This window comes from Hyla sarda, chromosome 13, assembly GCF_029499605.1.
Source record: "Hyla sarda isolate aHylSar1 chromosome 13, aHylSar1.hap1, whole genome shotgun sequence".
In the NCBI taxonomy this organism is placed as follows: domain Eukaryota; kingdom Metazoa; phylum Chordata; class Amphibia; order Anura; family Hylidae; genus Hyla; species Hyla sarda.
The window spans coordinates 12,332,176-12,343,249 of NC_079201.1; the positions used below are offsets into that span (position 1 = coordinate 12,332,176).

General features: G+C 44.4%; 1 long non-coding RNA gene across 3 annotated transcripts in view; it reads left to right on the forward strand.

Moving 5' to 3' along the window:
* Window positions 1-10,372, forward strand: part of LOC130297286 (uncharacterized) — a 53,607-nt gene extending 43,235 nt beyond the window's left edge. The window contains exons 4-5 of one of the 3 annotated variants that reach the window (XR_008849466.1): window positions 2,533-2,782; window positions 10,147-10,372. This is a non-coding gene — a long non-coding RNA (uncharacterized LOC130297286). Of the gene's footprint in view, window positions 1-2,532; window positions 4,523-10,146 lie in introns of those variants that run through there. The other 2 variants (XR_008849467.1, XR_008849465.1) reach the window with 2 other exon arrangements.
* Window positions 10,373-11,074: the final 702 nt, after the last annotated feature.

Here is an 11,074-nt window from a genome sequence, read left to right on the forward strand (position 1 = left end):
CCAAGTGCAGGGAACATTGGGAAAGAAAGCCACGGCAAAACTTAGAGTCCCCATCAAATTTATCCGGCAAGGATAGGCGTAGACCAGAAGCGGCCACTCGCTGCGGAGGAGGTGCAGGAGCTGGCGGAGGAGATGATTGCTGAAGCTGTGGTAGTAACTGCTGTAGCATAACGGTCAGTTGAGACAGCTGTTGGCCTTGTTGCGCTATCTGTTGTGACTGCTGGGCGACCACCGTGGTGAGGTCAGCGACAACTGGCAGAGGAACTTCAGCGGGATCCATGGCCGGATCTACTGTCACGATGCCGGCTGGCAGGTAGTGGATCCTCTGTGCCAGAGAGGGATTGGCGTGGACCGTGCTAGTGGATCGGTTCTAAGTCACTACTGGTTTTCACCAGAGCCCGCCGCAAAGCGGGATGGTCTTGCTGCGGCGGTAGTGACCAGGTCGTATCCACTAGCAACGGCTCAACCTCTCTGGCTGCTGAAGATAGGCGCGGTACAAGGGAGTAGACAGAAGCAAGGTCGGACGTAGCAGAAGGTCGGGGCAGGCAGCAAGGATCGTAGTCAGGGGCAACGGCAGGAGGTCTGGAACACAGGCTAGGAACACACAAGGAAACGCTTTCACTGGCACGATGGCAACAAGATCCGGCAAGGAAGTGCAGGGGAAGTGAGGTGATATAGGGAAGTGCACAGGTGATCAGACTAATTGGAACCACTGCGCCAATCAGCGGCGCAGTGGCCCTTTAAATCGCAAAGACCCGGCGCGCGCGCGCCCTAGGGAGCGGGGCCGCGCGCGCCGGGACAGGACCGACGGAGAGCGAGTCAGGTACGGGAGCCGGGGTGCGCATCGCGAGCGGGCGCTACCCGCATCGCGAATCGCATCCCGGCTGGAGGCGGTATCGCAGCGCCCCGGGTCAGTGGATCTGACCGGAGCGCTGCAGTGAGGAGAGTGTAGCGAGCGCTCCGGGGAGGAGCGGGGACCCGGAGCGCTCGGCGTAACACACACATCACCCCACCCATTGCAGCACACCAGAGTTGCCTTGCATGTGTGCTGTGCTATGAACTGCAATTCCCTTTAGCCATTTGGAGAATGATCTTCCTCCACCCAGTGGTTGCTTCACCCATTGAAGCACAGACAGGCTCCCTTTCAACATCTGAGTAGTGATATAATGTCTTGGGCTGCACTGCAACCTGGGAAAGGCCAGAGACAACACTAATTTTAACATCGGGGCACAGATCACATAAGAATTGCAAGACCAGCCATCACACACAGGTACAGACACTATATTATGAACTACACTAACTTTACAGCCCCTGTAGCGTAGTCAAATAAAAAAATATACCTGGAATGCCCCTATGACCCATCAACTTTACACATTTTTCCTTTCTATTTTACAAATAAAAAAGTGAGAAAGAAAAACTGTCCAAAATGAGTTTTGGTCACACTCCCCCCCCCAAAAAGGAATAAAAAGTCATCAAAAAGTAAAAAACTACAAACCTCAGTGGAAAAAATGAGTGCTCATACCTTCCCGTATATATGGCATAATAGGAAAGGTATAGGGAGTTAGAATAGGGCGATTTTGATGATACTTATTTTGGCTCTTGGGGGCATGATGGAAGTTGTAATTTTGTAACAACCATAGGTCTACAGTTTGGAGACTACTGCTCTTAGGTAATATGCAAATAGACTTTTCTTCATGAGCCAGTTAGAAATCTCTTTATTAATAAATAAATCCAATATCTATCTAATGAAATCTCTTAAGCCGACAGTACAGACAGTGGATTAGCATGAAGCAGAAGGTAAATGAATGGAGTAAAAGACACATGGCTACAGGTTAAAGGGGTACTCCGCTCCCAGACATCTTATCCCCTATCCAAAGGATAGGGGATAAGATGTCTGATCGCGGGGGTCCCGCCGCTGGGGACCCTCTTGATCTCCTTGCTGCACCCGATGTTCGTTTAGAGTTTCAGGTGCAGCGGCAGTGGCTCGTGACGTCACGGTGGCGGACATTGAGAGGGCATGTCCGTGACGTCACGAGTGGGGCGTGACCGTGACATCACAAGCCTCCACCAGTCATCCGGCATGGAGCGAAGTTCGCTCTGTGCAACAGATGTCTGAGGTGCCCCAGCTGAGATCGCGGGGGGGTTTCCAGCAGCGGGACCCCCACGATCAGACATCTTATCCCCTATGCAAAGGATAGAAGATGTCTAGGGGCGGAGTACCCCTTTAAGACTACAAAGAGAGTTTCCTACTCCATGAGTTCTTCTGCACTCATCTCTTATATATTGAGGATCCCTGGACTACTTGCTTGCATTAGAACTCATTGTAACAGAGTGCTGTATAAATACATTATGTAAATATAAAAATATTGTATATATATATATATATATATATATATATATAAATATGTATTATGTGAAAACATATATTATTAATAAATATTTATTTCAGCATTTACATATGCAACAAAAACATATAGGAAGCATACGTATAATCTTCTAAAACTCTTTGTTCCCCTTTCGCATGTAATGAAGAACCCATGGGCCCCATGAATTCCTGATCCCTTTACAGAACACCGTCGCAGTGATTTACACGATTGTGGTGGATAGTATGTACTTTCCTTTGGTCTCTGACACTCAACGAATTATCTTAAAGAAAGGAAGTACGAGACCTGGAAGCCCAATTATGTCATCTTCAAAGAGGAAAGAGAACTCTTTAGCTGTTCCCAGGGGGTTCTGGGACAAGTGCCTCTTCTACTTGTCATCTCCTGTACTTCAACAAAAGGTGGAAATTCAAATAATGTTCCATAGTGCGTTAATAATCCAAATTGTCCCAACTAGGAATTTACTAAATAGTCATGTGACTGATGAGGACGATGAAGTGATAGGAGACAAGCAACATCAGGGACTTTGAGTGACTTAATATTTATTAGGTATATTCTAATAAGTAAAGATAACTTTTACATAATCAAGGTGTTGACAACTATTAAGCTCAGTTCACATTGCATGTTGCTTCTATGTTTAGATTTATTATATGCAGCTTGTGGTATGACCATTTTTAGTTTGCTGGATTCAGAAGCTTTGAGTGCTGTTGCACCTGACGCAGACATATACACCAGCTGAGAGCTGTTGTATGTTTGTGTGACTTTAGGCTGAATTCACACAGATTTATCAAATATGTCAATTTGGGGATATGCACCCATTATCAGTAAAAATGGGGCCACAGACATTTTATTGCCTTTATGGAAGAAAGGGGGGCATTGAGCAGCAGTCTATTTGAGAGAATGGTACCATGAGAAGCAGTCTATTGGAGAGAGGGCCCCATGAGAAGCAGCTTGAGAGGGGGCCCTGTGAGCAGCATTCATATTGAGGGAAGAGGGCCCATGAGCAGCAGTCTATTGGAGAGGGGGCTCCATGAGCTGCAATCTATGCGAGAGAGGGCCCATAAGAAGCAGTCTATATTAGAGGGGGTCCCATGAGCTTCAATCTATGTGAGAGAGGGCCCATGAGAAGCAATATATTGGGGAGGGGGCTCCATGAGCTGCAATCTATGTGAGAGAGTGCCCATGAGAAGCAATCTATTGGAGAGGGGGCTCCATGAGCAGCAGTCTATATGAAAGGGGTCCCCATAAGAAGCAATCTATATTAGAGGGGGTCCCATGAGAAGCAGTCGATCTAGGAGGGGGCCCCATGAGCAGGAGTCTATCTGAGAGGAGGCCTCATGTTAGGCAGTCTATCTGAGAGGGGTCCCCATAATTACCAGTTTATATTAGAGAGGGCCCTATGAGAAGCAGTCTATCTGGGAGGGGACCCGATGAGAGACATTCTATCTGAGAGGGGCCCTGTAAGCACCATTCATTACAAGAAAAGGGAAACAATAAACAGCAGTCTATATGAGAAATAGGGGGCCATGAGCAGCAGTCCATGTGAGAGAGGGGCTTAAAATGCCTTTCACATACAGCATCTCATACTATTAGAATGATGTGGGTGACATTACAGGTGCTAGAACATTTCACAAGGTAAGGTTGTGAACCAGAGGCCTAAAAACTAGAACTTGTCCTAGACCAAGACAATTGCAAGTCCAATATAGAAAGCGTGTATTAACCCCATGGTCCACCAGCAGTTTAACAAATACTTTATGTACCCCCATAGTTGTGCTTCTTGCCATTTTTTTTGGCAATATATATATTTCTATTTAATGAAATCCTTGAATCTATGAATCACATTTTTATTGTTTTGTATTGTATTTTTTTGTATAACATCTGGGTTTTCAATAACAAGCATTTTTAGTTAATTTAACTAGTACATTACAAAGGAGTCTGTGCTTGTTATTCTTACTGAACATCGGCATTATGGTCAAATAAGATGACTTTCCAATTTGACAATCTTCTAGAATGTACTGATATAAATGCACAGTGGTCTTTGAACAGGAATATCTTTGTTTGATATTAAACACAGTGAAGGAGGCCACTTCATATCATTTCTTTGGCCTGATAAAACAAAACCTCACAATTAGATGTAATAATAAAACACAACTTAGTCAGGTAAAAATATAGTCTTTTTGTGGGCCTAATAAAATTATTGTCTTTTAAGTATTAGAAAACCACATGAAGTAACAACATATTACATTTTGCTACATGTATAAAAGAGAGGGGGTCCATGAGCAGAATTTTTTTTAAGAGAAGGGGGCCATAAGAAGCAATCTATTTGAGAGAATGGGGCCATAAGCAGCAATCTATTTGAGAGAAGGGACCTTAAGCATCAATCTATTTGAGAAATGGGGGCCATGAGCAGCAATCTATTTGAGAGAAGGGGGCCATAAGCAGCAATCTATTTGAGAGAAGGGGCCATAAGCAGCAATCCATTTGAGAAAAGGGGGCCATAAGCAGCAATCTATTTGAGAAAAGGGGGCCACAAGCAGCAATCAATTCGAGAGAACGGGGCCATAAGCAGCAATCTATTTGAGAGAAGGGGGCCATAAGCAGCAATCTATTTGAGAGAAGGGGGCCATGAGTGGAAGTTGGGTGGACCCTGCGTTGCTCTCTGTCATGACCAACAGGATGGACAGGGAGAGTGAGCCCTAATCTGTCATTAGAAACACTCTCATTGCCTACTTGCCCATCCGCCCTAAACAGCAGATCAGTAACCATGGTGCCGGTCCCTACCTGCGCTTACTTGCATGGGCATAAAGGTACACAAATAATATATGTAGATTGTCGGGGACAGGCCAGAAATATAACGGGGAAAACAACCTAAAAACAGATAAATCAGACAGGACATAAATATACAAACAGGGCAGGATATAGCGTACTAACATACAGTTCAGAAACCGGAATCAAGATAAATGGCAAATATGAATAAACGAACAAGACTAGATATGGAATAAATATACAGCAAAAACCAGGGGATGCAGGGGATAAACAGATGAACTAAAACGGACATACATAATCCTAAAAACCGACAGATGTACTAAAAACCAAGCAGACTAAAATCTATCATAAACAGGACTGTTAACCATGGTTAAAACTCAGATAGATAAGATAAATACAAGGTGCAAGATAACCAGACATGGTCAGAATAGCACTAATCACCAGCTCAGAGTTCCAAGAGAGCTCGGGTTTTAAAGCCACACCCGAGCTGCAATAGGATGAGAGCATTAACTCTTCCAACCCTGGGAAGAATAGAACAGAAACTGCTCAGACATAAAAAATTGTGTCTGAACAGACCTCCAGTCAGAGAAACACAAAAACAGACACTGTCTAGATAAATAGGTATGCAAGCGATAATAAAAATGAACTGAATAAATTGCATATTGTACACGTCACCATTCATTTTACATTGTTAGGGGGATGAGTAAGGCGGCAACGAGGCCCCCACAAGAGCGAGGCCTTAGGCAGGTGCCTTAGTAGAGAGCCTCCTCTGGAAGTGGGGCAGTAACTTTTTTTTAGCAATTTCTCAATGACTGAAAACAAACTTTATCATCAATGCTATACGTTGAGAATTTAATAGTTTGTTGTCACTTCTTTAGTATTGAACTTAGATTCATTTCCAAGCAATCGCAATGATAATTGGCCTCCATGCAGGAGAAGATTGTTTATTGCTGCTCTAGATCAATTTTTCTTACCATAAAATTCATTGTTATCCCTGCCACGGTATGCAAATGTAAATTCTTCTTGTAGCCTTGTGCACAACATTGAGAAGTGACCTGGCCTCTAATCAGCACATACTATAGCATTATTTCCCAAACAGGGTGCTTCCAGCTGTTTCAAAACTACTACTCCCAACATGCCCGAACAGCCTTTGGCTGTCCGGGCATGCTGGGAGTTGTTGTTTTACAACAGCTGGAGAGATCATGATTTAAAAAAAAAAAACACTGTACTATAGATAAAAATTTAAGGTAGTACTCCAAGGAAGTATACATATATGTCCAGCTCTGTCTCTCAGAGCAGCCCCCATCTTCTTGTTCTGAGCAGCAGAGGGAAGTTCAATGTGTGATTGGCTGAGGCTGAAAACACCTCCCACGTCTCAGCACTAAAAGGAGAATGAGTCATCAGTGTCAGGCAGAAACCACATGGCTTGTGTCTCTCAGGAAGGTGGGGGTTGCATTCAGAGAGGGACTTGGATAGAGAGAGAGTAGATGGCTAGGTGATGTATTTTTCTTATTCCCTGCATGTAAGTGATAACTGAAAGAGGGGAAACTGCTCTATATAATGATTGATTTTTAGACACTTAAATAGATTTGGTTAGAGGAAAAGGATGGGCTATGGGTTTAGTTCCCCGGAGTACCTCTTTAACTATGTTTGCATTAAAACTAATATTAAAAAAACAACTATACCTAACTTAGGGCTGAGTGCTGTCAAAAGGATGGCAGTCCCCACCTTCATAGCATATTGCAAAATACAGATCAGTAGATCCATGCCTCCTAACATGATAAAATGAACAAACAAATTCTTAAAGAGTACCTGTCATGATCTTAATACATTTTATAATCCTCCCAGTTCACTGCCCCCATCATGATAAATCACTTCCTGCCTTTATTTTTCTTCCTTGATATTGCTCTGTATTTTCTGCTCAGTCAGATTCACAGACTGGGAAGGGGCGTTCTTCAGCAGGCGTGACATCATCTGAAGCCATACAGGGGAGAAGTTCCTCCCTCACTCTGCCACACACAGCCCAAACTGCCACACACAACAAAACAATTTTTAATGATAGTGCCCATTTAGCTGCTGTGACCAAAATGTAAATACATGCAAACACTTGGAAGAGTGCAGATGCACTCTGCGTGCCATAAGATATGTGCAGATACATTTCATCTTATTGCTATACTTAGTATTTTGCTAAGGTTGCATTAAATTGTCCGGAACCTCCCATTAAAAACATAATTTTTTTTTTAAAGGGTAAAAAATGTATCTCTTTTTGGGGGCAGATGTCCGCTGGTGTTTATATGCACACAGAAGTATTGGAAGAAGAGTGTTTTTCTCCAAGTGATCCAAAAATTATCCCAATTGGGGGAGTAGCAAAATGATTGGTGTCCTAGAAAGTGTACAACCCCCTTATACACTAAAACAGATGCAGTGCTCTCTTTGCAGTGCTGCTTTAAAGGGGTACTCCGCCCCTAGACATCTTATCCTCTATCCAAAGGATAGGGGATAAGATGTCAGATCGCCGCGGTCCCGCTGCTGGGGAGCCCTGGGATCCCCGCTGCGGCACCCCACTCTCATTACAGCACAGAGCAAGATCGCTCTGCACGTAATGACGGGCAGTACAGGGGCCGGAGCATTGTTACGTCACGGCTCCGCCCCTCGTGACATCACGGCCGCCCCTTTCAATACAAGTCTATAGGAGGGGGCATGGCGGTCGTCACGCCCTCTCCCATAGACTTGCATTAAGGGGACGGGCCGTGATGTCACGAGGGGCGGAGCCATGTCATCATGCTGCTCCGTCCCCCGTATTGCCCGTCATTACGCACAGAGCGATCTTGCTCTGTGCTGTAATGATAGCGGGGTGCCGCAGCGGGGATCCCAGGGCTCCCCAGCAGCGGGACCGCGGCGATCTGACATCTTATCCCCTATCCTTTGGATAGGGTATAAGATGTCTAGGGGAGGAGTACCCCTTTAACAGTAACAGTTATCATGTTTGTGCTGTCCTTCTCCTATCTGTGTTGTTCACTGATCACTATCCCTCACAGAGATCTTCACCTAACACCTGCTATCCCTAAAAAAAATGCAAAGGTTTTTATAGTGGCTCTAACACCTCCCCTATATTGTCTCCTAATTGGCTGGGGTAACCGTTTGCTCTTATCACTGTCCCTCATGGAGATCTTCTTCTAACACCTGCTATCCTTAAAGGGGTTATCCAGTACTAGAAAAACAGAGCAAATTTCTTTCAAAAACAGCATTCATGTCTTTCTTCAGGTTGGGTGTGGTTTCACAACTTGGCTCCATTCACTTCAAAGGAACTGAGCTGCAGAACCACACCCAACTTTGTTTCCCTCATCTCTAGTCACTAGTTCCCACTAATATTCTGCTGGTACCATAACCGAACCATCCAAAGTTGCAATCCGCACCGAACCAAACCTTTAGCAAAGTTCTGACCTAACCCAGGTTTTATGGGCATGTTTCACTCTTCTTTAGTCGCTAGTTCACACTAATATTCTGCTTGTACTGTAACCAAACTGCCCAAAGTTGGAGTTCATGCTAAACCATACTTTTAGCGAAGTTCTGACCGAACCAGGGTTATGCTAGGTTAGTTTCGCTCATCTCTAGTCACTAGTTCACACTAATATTGTGCTTGTACTCTAACTGAACCACCCGAAGTTAGGGGGGTACTGCGCCGCTAGACATCTTATCGCCTATCCAAAGGATAGGGGATAAGATGTTTGATCACGGAGGTCCCACTGCTAGGGACCCCTGTGATCTCGGCAGCAGCACCCCAGACATCCGATGCACAGATCAAACTTGCTCGCTCCATGCCGGATGATTGCCGATGCGGGTGGAGGCTCGTGACGTCACGGCCACACACCCTCAATGCAAGTCTATGGTAGGGGGCGTGATGGCCATATCACGATCAGACATCTTATCTTCTATCCTTTGGATAGGGGATAAGATGTCTAGGGGCAGAGTACCCCTTTAAAGTTCATGCCACACCAAACTTTCATCAAAGTTCTGACCGAACCCAAGTTCTATTTCTTTCTCTTTCTCTCGGTTTCTTTCTCTTATCTCTAGTCACTAGTTCACACCAATATTGTGCTTGTACTGTCACCCTTTGATTTACAAGTTAGATATGGTTTGTTTAATTTTACACCGTTACAACACAACGGAATAATATAACAATAAAAAAATTCCTTCTAATAATTGTTATTCGGAAAAAAAAAACAGAGCGTTTCCCCATACACAGCCAATATTTATGTAGATAACCAGACGGTTAACATGTAACAGACTTGGTTTACCAGATCAAGGACATTACAGGACAAGGAGAAAAAAGAAAAAATTCCTAGAAAGATTTTGTATAAAAAAAAAAAAAAAAAAAGGATTTAAAGTCAGAAGGGAATAAACATGTAGGAAAATGTCTTTACTGAAGACGACGACCGTATGGAGCAATCTCCTGGTGAAGAACGCGGAGCGGAAAAACGCTGCTTTAGTCTTTATGTTGTCAAAGAAGATCAAAAAATTCTTTTTTTTTTTCTTTCTACAAACAGGGAGCCCGGCGAGGCAGCGGTGTGGACTTTCCTTTAATTATAAATATGCCAATTAACTCGCTTAATTACTTATTGTAGTGGCTGTAGCGGGGATAAACTGGCCCAGATTTCTCAGATAGGTGACCTGACCTCAGCAGGTTGTGTTTATTGATAAAATGGCCTCCAGAGTGCTTTCGGTAGAGCTGCTGCAGCAGCTCTGCGCCGTGGCGGGAACTTGTTACGGTAGCGAGGGAAATATTAAGGGCAGTTCTACCCTGGGGGGAACTATAGGCAGAAAAATAGCATCAACTGCATAAACAGAACTGTAGAAGAGGTATCAAACAGGAAGCACAGCTTGACTTCACGTGTCAACAGAGACATCTACGTCCCCCAACCCCCTCCCCCCCGGTGTATAGAGAGGGAAGAAAAAAAGGAATCGGAATAAAATTGACTCTTATCTTATTCAAATCCAGGTGTAAGAAACCCCCCTGATGTGCAATCAGTTTGGATGAACACCCTCTTCTCCGTCTTTCCAGTCTATTATTAGGATGAAGAAAAAGCTTTCGCTGCCAGAGTGAAACGTGCGGCTGCCATGCGCTACCTGCCTGTCACATGCCACGGCTTCTCTCTCTACAATACAACAATGTCGCGCTGACCGCCGGACTCCATTCGCTTCCGATTTGAATAAAAAAATATATATATTTATCCGAAGGTCATCAAAATGGCGTCTTCATTTAGGTCAGTGGTCTCCAAACTGTAGACCGCCAGCTGGTGCAAAACTAGGACTCCCCTATATGTCTAAATCAGTGGTCTTCAAACTGTGGACCTTCAGATGGTACAAAACTAAAACTATGACTCCCTTTTATATCTAAATCAGTGGTATTCAAACTGTGGACCTCCAGCTGGTGCAAAACTACAACTCCCAGCATGCCTGGGCAGCCATGCCGTGAGTCACAGTTTTGCAACAGCTGCAGGTCCACGGTTTGAAGACCACTGATTTTGACATATAAGGCTCTAAAACGTGTATAAAAATAACACTCTACTCAGTTTGTCATACCTTATCTTTGTTTAAGTTTTTTTTATACTATTTATCCTCTTATTGACCACCAATACGTCTTTTTACAAAGGTCATTGACCCCTTAAGGAGCATAGAAGCACCAATCGTATGGTGAAGAGGCAGGTAGGGGCTCTACCCCCCGTCCTCTCAGAAGTTAATGCCAGACATCCCTGTTCACGGTGTTAGCCCAGGGTGCCAGCCAGGACCAGCCCTCTGTTATGCTTGCTCTGCTCCTGAGCGTACGTCATAGAACGGGAATTGGCGCAGAGAGTAAATTTTCACCCTGCGTCCTTGAGGTGTTAAGGCAGTGCTGGAAAATAATGGTGGCCACACAAACTATTGAC